At 37.7% G+C, this 18850-nt stretch overlaps 1 long non-coding RNA gene across 1 annotated transcript; it reads right to left on the bottom strand.

Annotated features, from left to right (window-relative positions):
- Window positions 1-1467: 1467 nt before the first annotated feature.
- LOC120535619 lies at window positions 1468-18836 on the bottom strand. The gene is made up of 3 exons (XR_005634936.1): window positions 18754-18836; window positions 2711-2744; window positions 1468-1896 (listed from the first exon to the last, which is right to left on the bottom strand). It is a non-coding gene; the product is annotated as an uncharacterized LOC120535619 (long non-coding RNA).
- Window positions 18837-18850: the final 14 nt, after the last annotated feature.

Raw genomic sequence — 18850 nt, 5'->3', positions numbered from 1 at the left:
TGAAAATATATTGAAAGTGGAAACTGAATTACCGAGATGAATGACAATTATGTATAATAAATAATATAAACAATAAAAACTAATGCATCTTTTACAATTGTATTATGTAATTCATACTTGTTACTTGTGTACATATTCACCAAAAGTGGGTTAGTATGACTCAATATCTCTCAATGAAAGAATTTTGCAGAAGACAAAGTGCTTCATGCACCAACATATTTAGGTTATCTTAATAAGCTTAAATACCATGGAGTATGGCAGAGTCGAAGTCCACCAAGATTTTCCTCCTTGCCTAGCCAAAACAAAAAAGAATGTCTAAAAAACACCTTTTTTTCATCAGAATGGCGATTCGGGTTTTCTTGCCGCTAATAAAATTATGCTAAAAATCGAATTAGCACCAACCTAAAACACTGAAATTTCAGAGAACATAGTAACAGAGCGAAGTATTACTCTGCCGACGAAACTATAGAGTTTTGGCAAGACAATAATTCGTTTCTTATATATCCAAAGCTTTCTTTCCTAAATTCTTATTTTTTAATATTATTTCTCAAAGTAGTTTTAAAATACAATGATACGTCTTTGCTTATTCAGTAAAATCTTCAGTTTAATTAAAATAGGGCCAAACTGTATAGATTGATGAGCTGCGCCTCTCCATTTGCATTATATATAGCTTAATTTTTAGCCTTTTTAAATTACTTTTTTTTTTCGTTCAACGCTATTGCATAACTTGCGCAGTATCCAGGTAACTAAGTGAGGAACGTTTACATATTCGTCTAAGTTTTCGACAGACACGATTTATGCCAGCAATGCGTCTCTCACACTGAGACGAAGTTTTCAACGAATCGTCATTGTGTGAACGTGACTAAACAAATGTAGGTGTCTAATTCGGCTCCTCCCATATTTATGGTTAAATTGATTAGATTAGCAACCACTAAGGACAACGCAAATAGACTATTCGTTTTTAAATTAAAATAGCAAAATTGATTGAAATATTTAATACTAAAAAATGTTTAAACGATTAAATTATTTATTTTGGCAGCGTTCCAAAGTAAAGGATTAAAACGTGCATTTTCTCTGCAATTAAAGTGCTTGGTTACATTAAATAGCATAAACCTAAACCGATAGCAATAAAAAGTGTTTTTCCTCCGTTCCGATTGTTGAAGTACGGGCTTAAGTTTACATGGACTCGCGGCACGTATAAGGTTTATTACTATGTAGTGCAACGAATGACACCTAGTCTACGGTATAAAAATATCACAATATGTTACATTTTAGTTAACAGTGTATTTTTTCATTGTAATGGATATAATATGAATTTTAAGAAGCCTTTCATCTTGCTTTGACGTAATTCATGTTGATTTAACTTCTCCCAAAATCCAAGCACGACGGAGAAACACGAATACCATAATCCCACAGAGTTGATCAAATAAATTAAGGCTGCACCTTGGGTACCACATGCTCTTTATTTGTAAATTAAAGTAAACTATTACAATTAACTTATAACACACTGCATTTTCAGTACCAATATTTAATGCGTGTCACTTATTAATATACTAATTATAATTACATGAATTGTACACTTGTTTAAAATAGGATTAAGATTTACAGCCTAGAGACTCAAATTATGTGTCGTTTTGAAAACCCATTAGATACTGTGATGAAGGTGGATATCGGTAAGGCATCACCTTGTCAGGAGATTTCCAGTCAAATCTTTTTGTAGGCAAGGTTAAACGTTGCAACTCATCGTCGGCCACTGCGTATTTCAAATGTAACAAATTTCTAACTTGTAAGGAATCAGGCTCATTTCCTTGCACCAATCATCAAAAAAGAGAATGTCCATGAGTAATAACAAAGTCCTAAATTGTCAGCTCTTCATCCTGCACAAGAAGGAAAATCCTGGAAAAGATTAAGAATTCTACATTTGGCCTTGATATAGCAGTGCTACAATTCTTTAAGTAAGTCATCTATTTTATTACTTATTCACCATTTGGTGGTTTGATTACAATGAGCACAGGGACCTTGGCTAGAATCCTGGCCAGTTCAGTCTTTGTGGTTATTTCCTCTTTTCCCAGTATCTGCACAGACTTTTCTCATATATATGAAAAAAAAACTTACATGTTGGATTATTTGGTGTTTTATATTGGTTTGGGAGTGTGACATATAAGCAATTAAATTTGCTTAAGCAAATAATAAATGGGTTCCACTTACATATAATTAAACATGAATCATTGGCAACACTTTAAAACAGTATGACCAAACATTGAGAGGGACCATATAATATGATTTTACATGGACACACAACCCATTTGGCATATACTGTACATACTACAACAATGGATACAGTTATTCACATTTTTAACTGTATAAAATCTTTTAAAATGGCTTGTACAGTAATTATATATTAAAAAAATGAACAAATACACAATGCTCATTAATGGGTGATTTAATTGAGTTTCTACTGTATAAAACACAAAACCTTAACAAATTATATAGTATGAATATAATAACAGGTGTATTTGTTTCTGATGCTCAGTACTGTATAATCCAAGGAGGACACCAGGATTACTGCTTTTCACTAATACAAATTAAATAAATCATTCCTAGTACATTAACTGTCAGCTTGGCTGATAATATGTCAGAGTTTTATTTATTGCAGTGAATTTTTGGACTTCTGATGTGAATAAGCAGAAAGGTCTGTAAAAACACATACCTTGCTCCCAAAGGTGTTTAACACTTGCCTATGTCTGAAAGTAGAAATACAAGTCCAGTTTTAAAAGCCTATTTAATCAGACATCTGAAAACAGGAAAATCAAAGAGACACAACAGACGTTTCTATCCATCCATGCATTCATTCATCCACCCACTTTATAAGTACACTTGCTAAACTACAATCTATAAAAGGTACTAACATTTACTAAATATCTTATAGTAGCATGGGTCTGACTGCAGGTTCAATGATATCATCAACATGAACAAAACAAATGGAACCCATAGGATTCACTTATTAGTCCCCATGAGATTTTCTACATTTAAATTAAAGCCATAGTGGTTTTATGTAGACTTTTTAAAAGCTCAAAACTAGCAGGCTTTTTCTTTTCTTTGAAATCCCATATTTACCATTTCCCAAATGGTAATGAACATATACTGTATACTTTAGAGAAATCTGCACAATATTGTCATGATGCTGAAATGATAGCTGACTACAATCACTGTATGCTGCATATATATATATATATATATATATATATATATATATATATATATATATATATATATATATAGCATGTGTAAATTATTTTTGGAGGTAATGGATGCAAAAGACATGAAATGTCAATCCTTATTTGAGATTAGTATAGCTTACTGAAGCAAATCAACAACAATCACCAATTATGAAGTTTATATTTAAGATTTGAATAAGGCAAAATACATCTCAGCTTGCATTTGAGTGAGTTGACATTAAAACTATTTCATATTTCCTCCAGAAAAAAAACTCTTTTTTATTGTTTATAAATGATGAATGGAAGGATTGAATGCACACTTTTCATTACTTTGATTTTTCTATTAAGATCTGAAATGGATGTACAATGAAAAACTGCCAGTTTTAATTTACAAACTGAAAGAACATACACTATATGAGACCAGTATTTTCCATTAGGACACTTATAAGGGTAAACTTTACTTTGGACATTTTGCTATGTAAAGGGGGAGAATTTAGTATTTGAGGTAAAGTATTCTTAATAAATATGATTAGGTAACATCATATCTGTATTAATAGATACACTTCATTTTTAGAGGATAATAAACCATTCCAATTAATTAAATTAATACATTGGATATATGTGAACATGCTAATGTGATGATTAATGCAAGCAGTTAAGCAATATTGAGATAAGAATGCTTAGTTCCAACTTCACATACCCTTTTTTTTTAACTTAGCTCACTATTATTCTGCTTTCTTTTCCTCTTTTTAACTCTTGCACAAAGGTGTGTAAATCCATACTTAACTTCCCTAAAAAACATACAGATGTCAAAAAGATAAAGAATAGGCATTATCACAAGGACTTTTTAACGAGCAGGAGCTGGAAAGTAGCTTTTTGCAAAATGATCAATTTTAATGGCAAATTATTGTGATTGTCTCATATCGCACACTTCACTTAGGCTAATTAATTATCCTCACACATCCCATAGATGCCTGTTTTAGGTGAAATGACAATGGTCAGCCATTTTCTAAATCACTTAATCCTGAACAGGGTTACGGGGGCTGGTGGAGCCTATCCCAGCTAGCATAGGGTGCAAACCCTGGATACACACACCCCAAAACCACACAATAGGGATAATTTAATATTGCAAATCCATCTAACCTGCATGTCTGGAGCACCCTGACGAAACCCACACAGACTTGGGGAGAACATGCAAACTTCACACAGGTAGGACCTGGGACGTGAACCCTAGTCCCCTTACTGCAAGACAGCAACACTACCACTGATCCACTGTGTCAACCCAGAAGTGTTTGTGCCCTTCAGTAATCAAGAAAGACACAGGCTACATCTTCTTCCTATCTGGGAAACGCACTAACCCACCCCCAAACACTGAAAAAGCACTGTAGAACATGTATCAGTGGAAGAGTTTAGAGTAATGAGAAGGCCAGAGAAGGAAGAAGTAACTAAACATGTTAGTGTACTTTTCAACCAATAATTGTAATTAGTGCCCATTTTATAGTTGTGAAAATATTTTGCCAAACTCTTTGGTATTATTCTTGAATATTATACAATAAGTATCCAGAAGGTTTTGGAATACCTGTTTTCTTACTCGGGCAGCACGGTGGCGCAGTGGTAGCGCTGCTGCCTCGCAGTTAGGAGACCCGGGTTCGCTTCCCGGGTCCTCCCTGCGTGGAGTTTGCATGTTCTCCCGTGTCTGCGTGGGTTTCCTCTGGGCGCTCCGGTTTCCTCCCACAATCCAAAGACATGCTGGTTAGGTGGATTGGCGATTCTAAATTGGCCTTGGTGTGTGGGTGTGTTTGTGTGTGTCCTGCGGTGGGTTGGCACCCTGCCCAGGATTGGTTCCTGCCTTGTGCCCTGTGTTGGCTCCAGCAGACCCCCGTGACCCTGTATTCGGATTCAGCGGGTTAGAAAATGGATGGATGTTTTCTTACTCGGAATTTCTTCCATCAACCAACCAGTTTTTCATAACCCCACTTAAACCAAATTAGAGTCACACGGAACTAGAGTCTATTTGCAAGACAGAAACCAAGCATCTCAAGCAACAATCTCAAGCTGCTTTCTGTATTGTAAAATATGTTATCTCATATTTGAATTATTTTTGCTTATGATGTTTTAAATGTGGAACTGATCACTTTTCTCCTATCCTACAGTGAATATATCGTGCCTGAAAGACAAAGATGCAGGTAACAATGTTATCTTTTATGAGTTGATACATTCTTTCTGCCATTCCTTCCAGACATTCCAGACATGAAATTGTATTTAGTAAAACCCCACATCACTAACTTAATTCGCCCTTGAAAACTGTTTGTGGACTGAGTTGGTTGTGGATTGGGGCTATTTATCCCATAAGAAATAATGGAAATAGAATGTATCCGTTCCAAGCCCCCAAGACTCCCATACATAACCTACTTAATACCCATAATTGAGTTTTCTGCATATTAAAGTATTGTTTTATGGAAAAACACATGAATAAAAAATAAATTGTACACTGCAAGAGATTGACATAAGAGTAAGCATTGCATAGCCTACACAACTGAAATAAAAAAAAAAAAATTACTGTAACAGGTAATTCCCTATCAACACTCCCTGAAGAATAATCATTTGCAGTATCAGCCTGTATTGCTCTAGCTTGGGAATCCATTAAATTGGGAATTGGGAGCCCGGGATTCCCGGACATTTTTCATTTCCGCATTCCTGGGAATGAAACTGCTGTAATTCCCGGGAAACCGAGAACGGCCAAGCTCGCATATATAGCGTGTAAAAGTGTAAAAGTCGATCAAGAAATAACAGGGATATAGTTGAAAATAATTAAGTTTGGCTTAAGTTGTTTTTTGGCTCACGGTGTAGTGTTTTGCAGATTAATTGAGTGAACCAGCATCAGTCGTCATTCTCCTGGCTCCGACTAAGACTGAGTATAGTGGACTGGGAGGAGTCTGCACTCGGCAGCTCACGAATGCCGGGACAGGGCAGACTTCATTGACGTATGTCAGACAACAGCTTTGAACAGCAACTTGAAACTGCAATGCATCAGTCTGTTGCATCCACATTATCTGTGCCAAGAAACTTGCAAACACAGAATAATGACAAGAAACTGGATGCATCTGTAAAAGCTGAAATGGCGGTGTTTCAGAGCAACGGCAAGCGTGGGCGTTGTTTACAACAAGTGTATCATTATCTGGTCAGGTAGATTGCGTTGCATTAAAAAAAAACTTTTTTTAAACATTAGTCTATGATATATCCTCACTATGGCATTTGCCACTTGATTGACATACAGGGCGGTCAGTCTAAGATCTCTTTCCTTCTAACACACTGGTCATCCCACATGCACCCATACAATCAAATTGAATTGTGATTCAGACTACGAATGCAATGAATGTAATTACATCAATCTACATACTGTCAAATAAATGAACCACACGCCATGGCTTCGGCTCTGATGCTGACGTTCGAGGTTCGATTCCCAAGAGGGGGAGCAGTGAGTGTGTACGCCTGATGAGCCCAGAATTACGGCGAAACACGTGTCGCATACTCTTTGCATTATTTGACAGTAAAACTTTGCAACATTCTATGATCTGCTTCTCGCAACTGAAGAGGGCACTATGGCAGATGTTTGCCGACACAAGTGTTACCTGGTAGGTAACCACCCATACAATCAGATTGTGATTCAGACTACGAATGCCATGGATGTAATTACCCCGATTTAAATCCTGTCAAATAAACAAACTACACACCGTGGTGCAACGTAAAGGGCAAAACACGTGTTGTGTACTCTTTGCATTATTTGACAGTAAAACTATGCAATTTATATATATATATATATATATATATATATATATATATATATATATATATATAATTTTATTGTAGGTAGATCATTTCAACCTGGTCATTTTAAAAGTAGCTCGCAAGCTGAAAAAGTGTGGGCACCCCTGAACTAGATACATGTACTTATATGACAGCATGAACTGCTTGTAGATAAGGTTAGTCTTTTATTGGTGTCAACATATTGCAGCAGTTTTATTAAAAACAAGTGTTGGTCGTTCTAAAACCGTTCACATGTGAGATGCCCATGCACTGTGTCATCCCTGGGAGCCCAGGATTCCCGGGAATGACATGCGTGATTCCTGAATTCCCAGGAATGGATAAACCCATCTGGGAATGGATTCCCTAGCTCTAGCCTTTTCACAAATAATAACCTCCGATAGGCTATCACCAGAACACTGTCTTTCAGTTATCCAAAGTAACAATAATCTTTGAACTTCATCAATTGATGGTGGTCTGTTTTTATAGAGTACATGTGTCATACCCTTAGAAACTTCAGCTTTTTTAATTTCCTCTTTGTTTTTCAAAATCATAGATATAGTAGATTTTACTCATGCAATACGAGGCTGCAAGATCAGTCACCCGTATACCACTCTCATATTTTTCGATCATTTCTTTCTTCATTTTTATTGTTATTGATCGTTGTACTTTGTTTGGTTTTGTGCTTACCTTTCTAGATTTCTTTGGACCCATTATTCTTTAGTAAAAAGCACAAAATAATCACTAAATAACAGTAATATCACGGGCACAGTAAGGAAGGTTGTTTACAAAGCACTGGGTAATATCACACTTAACGTTTTAAGGCTTTGTTTACGATGCAGAAGGTGCCCATGTGATTGGAACGTGTTTACTTCTTTGGTCATGCTTGGGGATTCTGGTTGTGTTCTGATGCATTTTTGGGCATGAAAAACCAGCTGTGCCGCGTGATTTTACTGTACTCTCTTGTAAAATTTGGAAATTAATTAACTCACAGTTATAAACTCCATACACTAGTAATACATACATTTTCCATGATGAAAGCCACATCAATTTGCTCTAAAATGTCAAACATAAAAGAAACTCTCACACTTTGATTTGAACGAAAAAGTAAATGAGGCCCACAAAACTCAATTAAAGAGGTTTAGGTAAAGGGTAAAATTATATCAACATCTTTCAGAAGATGAATACACACACAAGCACAATATACTGTATATGTACAGAACCTCTGTAAGTTAACCACCCAAGGGACTAACAAACTGGTCAACATACAGAGGTGGTCAACATAAGGAACTAGGCCTACTGTACTGATATGTACATGTACTTTACTTTCTTGTACAGCTTTTATTAGAGAATATCATTCAAAATCATGCACAATCAAAACATAGTATCAGTATCATACAAATCAATACATTTACTGTTTTCTCATGGTTTAATTTTTCTTTCTGAAAAAAGAGTCAATCTTGGTCTGTTTTTTTATTCTTATTACAAAGGTAAGTGAAGCAAGCACTCTCAACACTGGCTACATCACTCAGCACACCTGGGCATTTTTCCACAACAAATAACTTCAACTGCATTATCAGATGCCTGACATCTTCTTTTGGTGTCTGTGCAATGTATGTGTCATCCTCACTTGCTTCTTCCACTTCAACACTTTCTTCATGCACTTTTACACTGTTCTGTACTTCAGTAAATATCGCTTGGAAAATTGCTTCTGTGTCAGGTTCATTACAGGTTGCCACCTCATAATCCATTGCATCAAAAGCTTCAAAATCTACTTTTTCAAATTCTGAATTGGGAGATGGACTGTCTGATGGGGCCAAAACATCTTGCTCTTGGGTTGTGACACTTCCAACTTTCTTGAAACACTTCTGTATCGTTTCTGGCTGAACTTTATTCCAAGCAGAACTGATCCAGAAGACAGCATCCAGAGCATTAACTGATACAGTGGATGAAGTGGCTTCCACAGGTTTGTGTTTCAGCAATGACCCACTGCAGGAGCTGGGCTTGGTGGTGCAATTTAAATGTTTTGATGATGCATTGATCAAGAGGTTGGATTTTTAAGGTTGTGTTTGGAGGCAGAAATTTCAGTGTCACGTTTGTGAGATGATTCACTTGCAGGTGGCCAGGATAGTTATCTTTTGTCAGTAGAATAGACTGTTTCTTCTTCATTTCTCGGTTGATACCCCTTACAAGTCAAGTCAAGCCAAGTTGGGGAGCATGCATTGGTACAGTGCGTTGCCGCACCCACTACACGATGAAACAACTCAGGATCCTGGTTGGCAACCCCCCAGGCAGACACGCGGTCCAGTCCCACCCTCTGGAAATTACCCTCTATCTACTGAAGCCAGGTATTACGTGGGCAACCCCTTGGCCTGGTCCAGCCACTTGGGTCCCCAAAAATGAGGACCCTCGGGGAAACGCACCACATGGCCGTAGCGCCGTAACTGACACTCCCTCACAATGCAGATAATGTGCCTCATTCGGGACTCCATAAGCAATCGGTCAATCAACACAAAGTCAAACCAACAGTACCCAAGGATTTTTTGGAGAGACACAGTACCAAAGGAGTCCAGTCTTCGTCTCAGGTCACTGGATAGCGTCCCTGTCTTGCAACCATATAGCATATAGGACTCTAAAGACTTGGACCTTCGTCCTTTTGCATAGATATCGGGAGCGCCCTTTCCAGCAACCTCATGACCGTCCATGCTCTCCCAATTTGTCTACTGACTTCATAGGAAGAGTAACCAGAGACATGAATGTCACTGCCAAGGTAAGTAAACCTCTCAACAAGGTCAACACTCTCTCCGCAGACAGACACACTGCTGATGGCTGTGCCCAAAAAGTCATTAAAGGCCTGGATCTTGGTTTTTATCCAGGACACTCGCATGCCCAGACACTCAGACTCCTCACTCAGTCTCTCGAGCGCCCCGATCAGAGCCTCCATTGACTCCGCGAAGATCACAGCAATGTCAGCAAAGTCAAGATCAATGAATCTTTCTTCACCAACAGATGCCCCACAGCCTCTGGACCCCACGACCTTGCCAAACACCCATTCCATACAAGCCTTGAACAGAGTAAGAGCAAGAACACAACCCTGACGAACCCCAGAATCAACTGGGAAAAACACAGAGGTTCTGCTTCCACTCTGCACAGCACTCACAGTACCAGTGTATAGGCAGGCCATGATATCCAGCAACCTTGAGGGGATCCCGTGAACCCTAAGGATGTCCCACAGGGCAGCTCGATCAACTGAGTCGAACACTTTACGAAAATCGACAAAGGCTACAAAGAAACACTGCTGATATTCGTGTTTGCATTACATGAGAACCTTCAGTGCCAGGATATGGTTGATGGTAGTCTTCCTAGGCGTAAAACCAGACTGTTCCAGTCGCTGGTAGGTAAGCAAGTGATCACGGATCCTACTGAAGAGGACCCTAGCAAGGACCTTACCCGGCACAGAGAGCAGTGTTATCACCCTGTAGTTGCCGCAATCCAGGTGATCACACTTCCCTTTCCAGATAGGGACGACAAGTCCCGTTTTCCAGTTAGTTGGGATGATGCCAGTGTCCCAAATGGAAGCAAAGATTGCTTGCAATGCCAGGAGGACAGCCTTACCACCAGCCTGGAGAAGTTCACCCCAGATACCACAGATCCCTGCAGCCTTTCCTCCCCTCACCTGGTTCAAAGCTCAAAGCTGATCCTCTGGCCAGGACGTTGGATATACCCCTTATCCACTCCTTAAATATTGCACCAGTCATCCATGCACATTTGTTTGATCTCCAAGTGATAGGAAGGTCTTTGGGTATCAGGACATTGAATTGAATTTTGGCTTTAGTTTCTTTCCGACTAGTGCAAAGCAGAACTGTGAAACGTTCTTTGGAAAGTTTTCCGCTCTTACATTTGTCACTCTTCATAAGGAGGCTCCTGTCAGGCATTGCCTTGAAAAGAGTCTGCACTCATCAACATTAAAGATGTCATCACCTTTGAAGCCTCTGATGAAGTCCGGGAACTTTTTGATGAAATCTTCCACAACTTCTCCTGGAACTTCATTGGGTGCACTACACAAGACTTTCTGGGAGATCTCGTGTTGCAGTTTAAATTTCTCGAGCCAACTACTTGATGCTTGGAAATCTGCCACCTCAAATTCCTGTGAAGATTTTGTAGCAATTTCTTGGATCATCAGCTCAGAGATTCGGGCATTAACTGCCCTCATTTGTTTGAACAAGCTTAATCTGGCTTCACTGACTTGATCGAGGGAAGTTTTCCTCCTTTTCTGCTGCAGGTCTTCAATTTCCTTACCATATTTCTACAAGTACTCGTGTTTAAATTTTTGGATGTTACTAACTGTGGTCTTGCTAACATCAAAATGTTCTACCGTCTTTTGTGGTTGCTGCTTTCCACGAAATATAGAAGATCAACCTTTTCCTTCAATGTCAGTGTTTTGAGTTGTTTCCTTTGGGCTATCATGTCTGGATTAACTGTATAAATTTTAAGTAAATGTACAATTCAGACCTGTTCTTCATGTTGAAAAAATGTTCAGCAACATGTGATAAACAATAGGACATTAGGCCTAATCCAACATGTGGTAATAACAGAATGTGAAAAAAGAACGTATACTATAAAAAAAAAAAAATTGAACTAAGGGGCACAGCCCACACCCTCTACACTTAGTGTACAGTGGACTCAACTGATCAAGATATAGAGGGTAAATTAATATGTGTGTGTTATTTTATTGGACCTGGATGGATTTATTATAAGTGGGTAGGTGTTGTTGCATCTTTGAAGTACTTTGTATGTTCAGCGTCGTAGTGTATACACCTGAGGGATTTGAGCTTCCTGAGGTCTTGCTGTTTTAGTGCGGGGAAGGGTGTGCTTTGATAGATTCAAGTGGGGTTACCTTTTTCAGAACATTATGCAAATTTGTTGGTATACTTACTGCTCATTGAAAAACTGTTATATGTCTCCTAAAAAGTGATTAAATTAAAAGCAACTGCTCCATGTACACCTGAATGCATTAAATACGTTGTTGAGTAAAGTAAAGTAAGTATAAAAGATCTTGGCTTTATGACAGGATAATGATCCTAAACACAAAAAAGACTATGCAACAGTGGCTTAGGGACAGCTCTGGGAATCTATTTGAGTTGCCCAGCCAGAGCCTAACTTGAAATTAATCAAACATATCTCAAGAGACCTAAAAGAAAAATCTGTCCATCAACATTATCTTCATCCAGCCTGACAGAGCTTGAGAGGATCTGCAAAGAAGAATGGCAGAAAATCCCCAAATCCAGGTGCAGGTTCTAATTGCTGCCAAAGGTGTTTCAATTAGATACTTAGTAAAGAGTCTGAATGCTTGCATCAATATAAAATGTCAGCTTTGTATTTTTAATAAATCTGCAAAAAATTTTAAAATGTAATTTTCTTTATGCCATTCTGGGGCACAGAGTGTTGCCTGATGTAGAGAAAAATGTAAATGCTTTTAACACAAGGCTTCAACATAGCAAATTTTAAAAAGAAGTGAATGGGCCTGAATCCTTTCTGAATTCACAGTAAATAAACTAATGCTAATTTCTTTGCTTTGGGGCATGAAGCCAAAGAGCAGTGTCCTTTGACGTCAATGTTTATTCTATCAACATTCTTACTACTTGCTTATGTGCACAGTTTTATAGTTGCAGGATCTAAAACAAAGGACTTCTTTAGTATTTCTTATGCAGATGGCATTGAGAAACTCTAGGATATTTTTGGATTCAAGATTAATGTAAATAACAGCACATTATTTACTGTGAAAAGTGACTTTCAGGTTACCTTGCATCTGTTCAGTTTTCCTTGGCTCTCTCATGGCAGTTCACCTGTCTGGAAGTCATCGTTATGCAGTGATTTTGAAACTGATTCAGGTTTTGTTTAAGCAGTCTATTTTAATGGTTATATTTTTGTCTTGCCTTCGCTGAATTAACATCATTAAAGTAATACCCTTCCAAAATTGTTACATCTTTATAGTGTATTTAAATATATATCAACAAATCCTTCTTCAAATAATATCCATCCATTATCCAACCCGCTATATCCTAACTTCAGGGTCACGGGGGTCTGCTGGAGCTGTTGAACATTATTATACCTTTGCTCATTTTGAATGCAATGACAATCTTTACTTTTTGCATCTGGCATATTGTACTTATGTGTATTATGAGGCTATGCAAGACATCAGAATAAAAGAACCTGTAGTGACTTGAATTAATTTGTAAATGAAATAATGTGGTAATATGTTGCAGTTACAATTAATTACTATTACAATTTGTTACTACTTTCCAAAAATACACAATATTTATAATACAAATATGGAATATACTTGTCATTGAAACCATGTGAATATTGACAATATGGTGCCTCACTTGAACAACTATGCATGGAGTATAACATTTCATTGAGATATTTTTTAATACATGTGCATGTTATAAACTTTGCTAAAAGAAGCCTAGCTGGCTTTCCTGGCCTTCTCAGTCTATCTGTTTTAATGACTATTCTTTATAGTTATGTTAAAGATATAGACAGTTTTTTCAGTGGTTTTGAGAGACTGTACTTCTGCATTTTCTGGGACAATGAGTGAGACCTTTTGATTATATATTTTCCGTATTGAATGAAAGTCAGCCATTGATAAAATACACTCTTCTTCTATGATCTGACTCAGCTTATAACTGTGTATCACATATATCTTTCTTGTCTAAACAAAACGTTAGTTATTCCTGTGATAAGATCATTTTATAGCAATTATCAATTTTTGATTTTTAAAATCACTTACATAATGTTGACAATTATTCCTCTTCAAATATTTAGTATAAGCACACATAAGATAAAAATAAACGTTGGATACTAGCTTGTCTTGAAACAAGATGCCAGTTACTTACAGTCGGACATGCTACTCTGCAAATGTTGCAGACTGGCACTGAGATTATCCTTACCGAGTATTAATTTCAAAACATCGTAACTTTTTTTTTTTCACGTTTAAATTATTTTTTTTTTATTGAAGCTGACATCTTCATCAGGGCCATGTTATTGATCCATTTGTAAAATGTTATTTCTTAGGTCAGCGTTTCTCAACCTTTAAGTATTTGCGACCCGAGTTTTCATAACAGTTTTAAACGCGCCCCCCTTGTTCTTTTTTAATCTATACTAATAAAAGGCAAAGCCCTCACTGACTCACTCACTCACTGACTCCCTCATCACTAATTCTCCAACTTCCCGTGTGGGTGGAAGCCTGAAATTTGGCAAGCTCATTCCTTACAGCGGAGTTTCATGTGACATCATCACGCCTCCCACATAATCACGAGAACTGACAGTGAGCGCAGTACGTAGAAAACAAGGAAGAGCTCCAAAAAGCGCTGAAGAAAACATGCATTATACAATTGAGAAGGCAGCGAAACAATAAGAAGTGAGCGAGTGACACATACAAGCATATTCATAAGTGCAGCTACTGCGGAAACAAAGCACGGTGTAAACCTAAAGTTTAAATTAAGTTCATAGACAGGCTGCTGCTGGCGTTTGTCATGCCCACGACTAATGCGGGATACAAGTTTAATGAGAGGACGCAGGGTATAAACGAGAGTTTTGATCACTTTGTAACTAAGTTAAAATTGCTGGTGAAGGGCTGTGCTTATGCAAATTCCGAGAGACTGTCTTTGTGGGGAGATTGACAGTTGAGGCGGGTGGGGGAGGGACATTATCCTATTCCCCTCCCATTCACCTCATTTCGCTCTGAGCTGAGCTCCGCAGCTAATGCGGTCTTGCGGAAGCAACTTTGTCACGCTGCCACCAAATACTCACAGAAAAATCCACAAGTTAATACACATGCTGTCTCTAGAGTTTCTCCACACTCTGAATCCTCCAGGCTCTACTTACAAAAGGTTACATTGACAATCATGTTATGTTATTTTTAAAATGTTTCCTTTACTTAAAACAAGCACAGCTGAGAAGCTTCGATGCATGTGCTCCATAACGCGTTAAAAAATAACGCATTTAATCACACTTTGCATTCCAAGCAAAGGGGAACTTCTCTCAATGCATGATTTCCTGGTACACCAATTACATTGATGCACACATCAGAGCTACAAAAATATAAGAGTCGGAAGAAAGCGCGTTGCTAGGACTGATTGAAGGAAAATTTCATTTCAAAAGACTACCCGACGGAAGCCTTGATAAAAGCGTGGTTTTGTGCAAACTGTGCAAAAATGAGTTTGCATAACACCGAGGCACTTCAAGCTTACGGTACCATCTAAATGCAAAACATGTTACAGCGAACACAGAAACTGTGTATGCTGTTAGCACTAGCAGTACGAGTTTGAGTACCAACAAAAGGTGTCGGCAGCCCAAAACTGATGAAATGACTGGCTTCAGGACCAAAATTACTAAGTCAACATCGGTCAAACTTACAAATTCTCTTGCAAAATGGATTGCTTTGGACTGTAGACCACTAACAGTGCTGGAAGATAGGGGGTTAGAAAATGTGCTATAGTTAGCGTCAGGTCATCCAACTTTTCAACTGCCGTGCCGAGAGACTATTTCAAGTAAAATACCACTTTATTTTTAAGTCTGCCCAATTTTAGCCACGGATGATGATTCTGATTTGAATTGAAATGCAGTTTAAATGCATTTTTTTTTTCAGAAATTAAAAGAGCTTGAGTTTACAATATTCATATCCATGTCAGCCACTAAAACCCTTTTAAATTAAAAAAAAACATTTGCGCTTTGGGGCAAATTTATGTGTGCGATTACATGCGATGAATTAAGATTAATTAATTAGATTAATTTTTTTAATCGAGTCCCACCCCTAATATATATATATATGGATATGTATATATGTGTATATATGTACATATGTATATGCTTATATATGTATATATATATGTGTGTGTGTGTGTATGTATATATATACACTGCTCACAAAAATTAAAGAAACACTTTTTTTATTGGGCCTGGCATGAAATCAATTAAACCTGTCTGATAATTTTCTGGTTGGTTAAGCAGCTGAGGTCATTGTTAATCACTTTCAGCTGTATTGGTGTTCATGGACTTAACGACAGGTGCACTAAAGTGGCAACAATTAGAAAACCCTCAAAACAGGACTGGTTTTACATGTGGAGGTCATTTCAAGTTTCTCCCTCTTGATCTTTTTTGGCTGGTTTTCCACTCGTGCTAGTTTTGGCTTGAGTAATCATCTCTACTGGCAGTATGAGGCGATTCCTTAACCCTACAGAAGTTGCACAGGTTGTCCAACTTCTCCAGGATGGCACATCCACACGTGCTGCAGCAAGAAGGTTTAATGTGTCTCCCAGCACAATCTCCAGAACATGGAGGAGATTTCAGGAGACTGGCTGTTATTCTCGGAGAGCTGGACAGGGCCGTAGAAGGTCCTCAACCCATCAGCAGGACCGATACCTGCTCCTTTGTGCAAGGCGGAACAGGCTGAGCACTGCTCGTGCCCTACAGAATGACCTCCAGAGGGCCACTGGTGTGAATGTCTCTACCCAAACAATCAGGAACAGACTTCATGAAGATGGCCTGAGGGCCCGACGTCCTGTAGTGGGCCCTGTGCTCACTGCCCAGCACCGTGGAGCTCGACTGGCATTTGCTCAAGAACACCAGAATTGGCAAGTCCGCCACTGGCGCCTGTACTTTTTACAGACGAGAGCAGGTTCACCCTGAGCAGCTGTGATAGACGGAAAGAGTCTGGAGAAGACAAGGAGAACGATATGCTGCCTGCAACGCGCTCAACATGACAGGTTTGGTGGTGGGTCAGTGATGGTCTGGGGAGGCATATCCATGGAGGGACGACAGACATCTACTGCACAGGAAATGGTGCTCTGACTGCCATAAGGTATCGAGATGAAATCCTTGAACCCATTGTCAGACCCTACGCTGGTGCAGTAGGTCCTGGTTTCCTCCTAATGCACGACAATGCCCGCCTCATGTGGCAAGAGTATGCAGGCAGTACCTGGAGGATGAAGGAATTGAAACAATTGAATGGCCTTCACGATCCCCTGACTTAAACCCAATAGAACATCTGTGGGACATTATGTTTCAGTCCATTAGGCGCCGCCAGGTTGCTCCTCAGACTGTACAACAGCTCAGGGATGCCCTCATACAGATCTGGGAGGAAATGCCACAAGACACCATCCGTCGTCTCATTAGGAGCATGCCCCGACGTTGTCAAGCATGCATACAAGCTCGTGGGGTCCACACAAGATACTGAAAAGCATTTTGAGTAGCAGAAATTAAGTTTTTGAAAAATGGACTAGCCTGCCACATCTTCATTTCACTCTGATTTTAGGGTGTCTACACAATTGAGCCCTCTGTAGGCAGAAAACTTTTATTTCCATTAAAAGACTTGGCATCCTTTTGTTCCTAAGACATTGCCCTGTCGTTATTTGTATAGATATCCAACTTCATATTGAGATCTGATGTATCTAATGTGTTTCTTTAAAGTGTTCCTTTAATTTTTGTGAGCAGTATATATATATATATATATATATATATATATATATATATATATATATATATATATATATATATATATATATATATATGTGTGTATATATATATATATATATATATATATATATATATATATAAACATACACACACACATATATACATATGTACAGGTATGCATATATATGTATGTATATGTATATATACTATATACTGTATATGTGTGTAAATGTATATATATGTTTGTGTGTGTATATATGTATATATATATGACAGCAACAGTCATGACAATGACAATGTCAATCATGTTACGTTATTATTAAAATGTTTCCTTTTCTTTTTCATTACTTCTTTAACACACTACTTCTTCGCTGCAAAGCGCCGGTATTTTGCTAGTTAATGATATATCATAGATGCATATTTTATTATACCTACTTAAATTTTATCGACATTTATCTAACTCTATATTTATTTTTCTAGTATCAGAATGTAGTTTAAGTTAATTTGTTTTGGTTTCAATAGATGTATTTTTCATATTTTTGATTCTTGTTTTCTTTTTTTCACATCTTCAGTTTGAGAACCACTGCCTTAGGTTATCTGAAATTAGTGATGAATAGTCAATCAGAGAATACATCACGTAGATATAGATTTACATATTATATACACATAATAAATCAGTTATTTGCGTGTTTCTCATTTATACGGAATGTTTGTTGATTTGGTATTATCTTATAGTGATTAACTTAAAGCTCATTAATGATTATTTAATTTTAAGTTGCCTAAGAATTGCATATGTCATGCTTTGCTCAAAATAAAACGCACTAATTTTGTCACTGTTTTTCATAAACAGACTTTTCAGGAATTTTCATATACTTAAGATGATCAAACATATCCGTTTCAATGTAGTTCTAAATAACATTGTTCAACCACATAATTTTGAATTTATTGCATTAAAAACTAAAATTATTTATGCTTCTGTGCTCAATATTTTCGTGCTGGGCGAGCCTATAGTCCTGCGATGTAGTTAAATGCCGTTTAAAATGCGTTCAATTCATGATTAACGTTATTATTGAACTTAAAAAAATATACAGTCGATATTAATTGATACATTAGGAATCTCTGTCTTGTACTTGAGAAGTGTTCATTATAAAATATGACACATGAAGAAAATGTCACATTGCCATGCATTGGCTAAAACCACACCTCATAACAACGGCGAGATTTCCAAGTCGCTGTATATCTAAATGCTTACTTTTGTTCCTGTTCGGCGGACCGCGTTCAAAGTTGTTCATTATGTCATTCGTCTATGTTGTTGTCAATGAGGAGAAAAGAAAGTAGCCAATTGGCTA

The sequence above is a fragment of the Polypterus senegalus genome, chromosome 9 (assembly GCF_016835505.1).
Source record: "Polypterus senegalus isolate Bchr_013 chromosome 9, ASM1683550v1, whole genome shotgun sequence".
Lineage (NCBI taxonomy): Eukaryota > Metazoa > Chordata > Cladistia > Polypteriformes > Polypteridae > Polypterus > Polypterus senegalus.
Note: the sequence above shows the minus strand (reverse complement) of the source record. Positions and strands in the feature narration are given on the sequence as shown.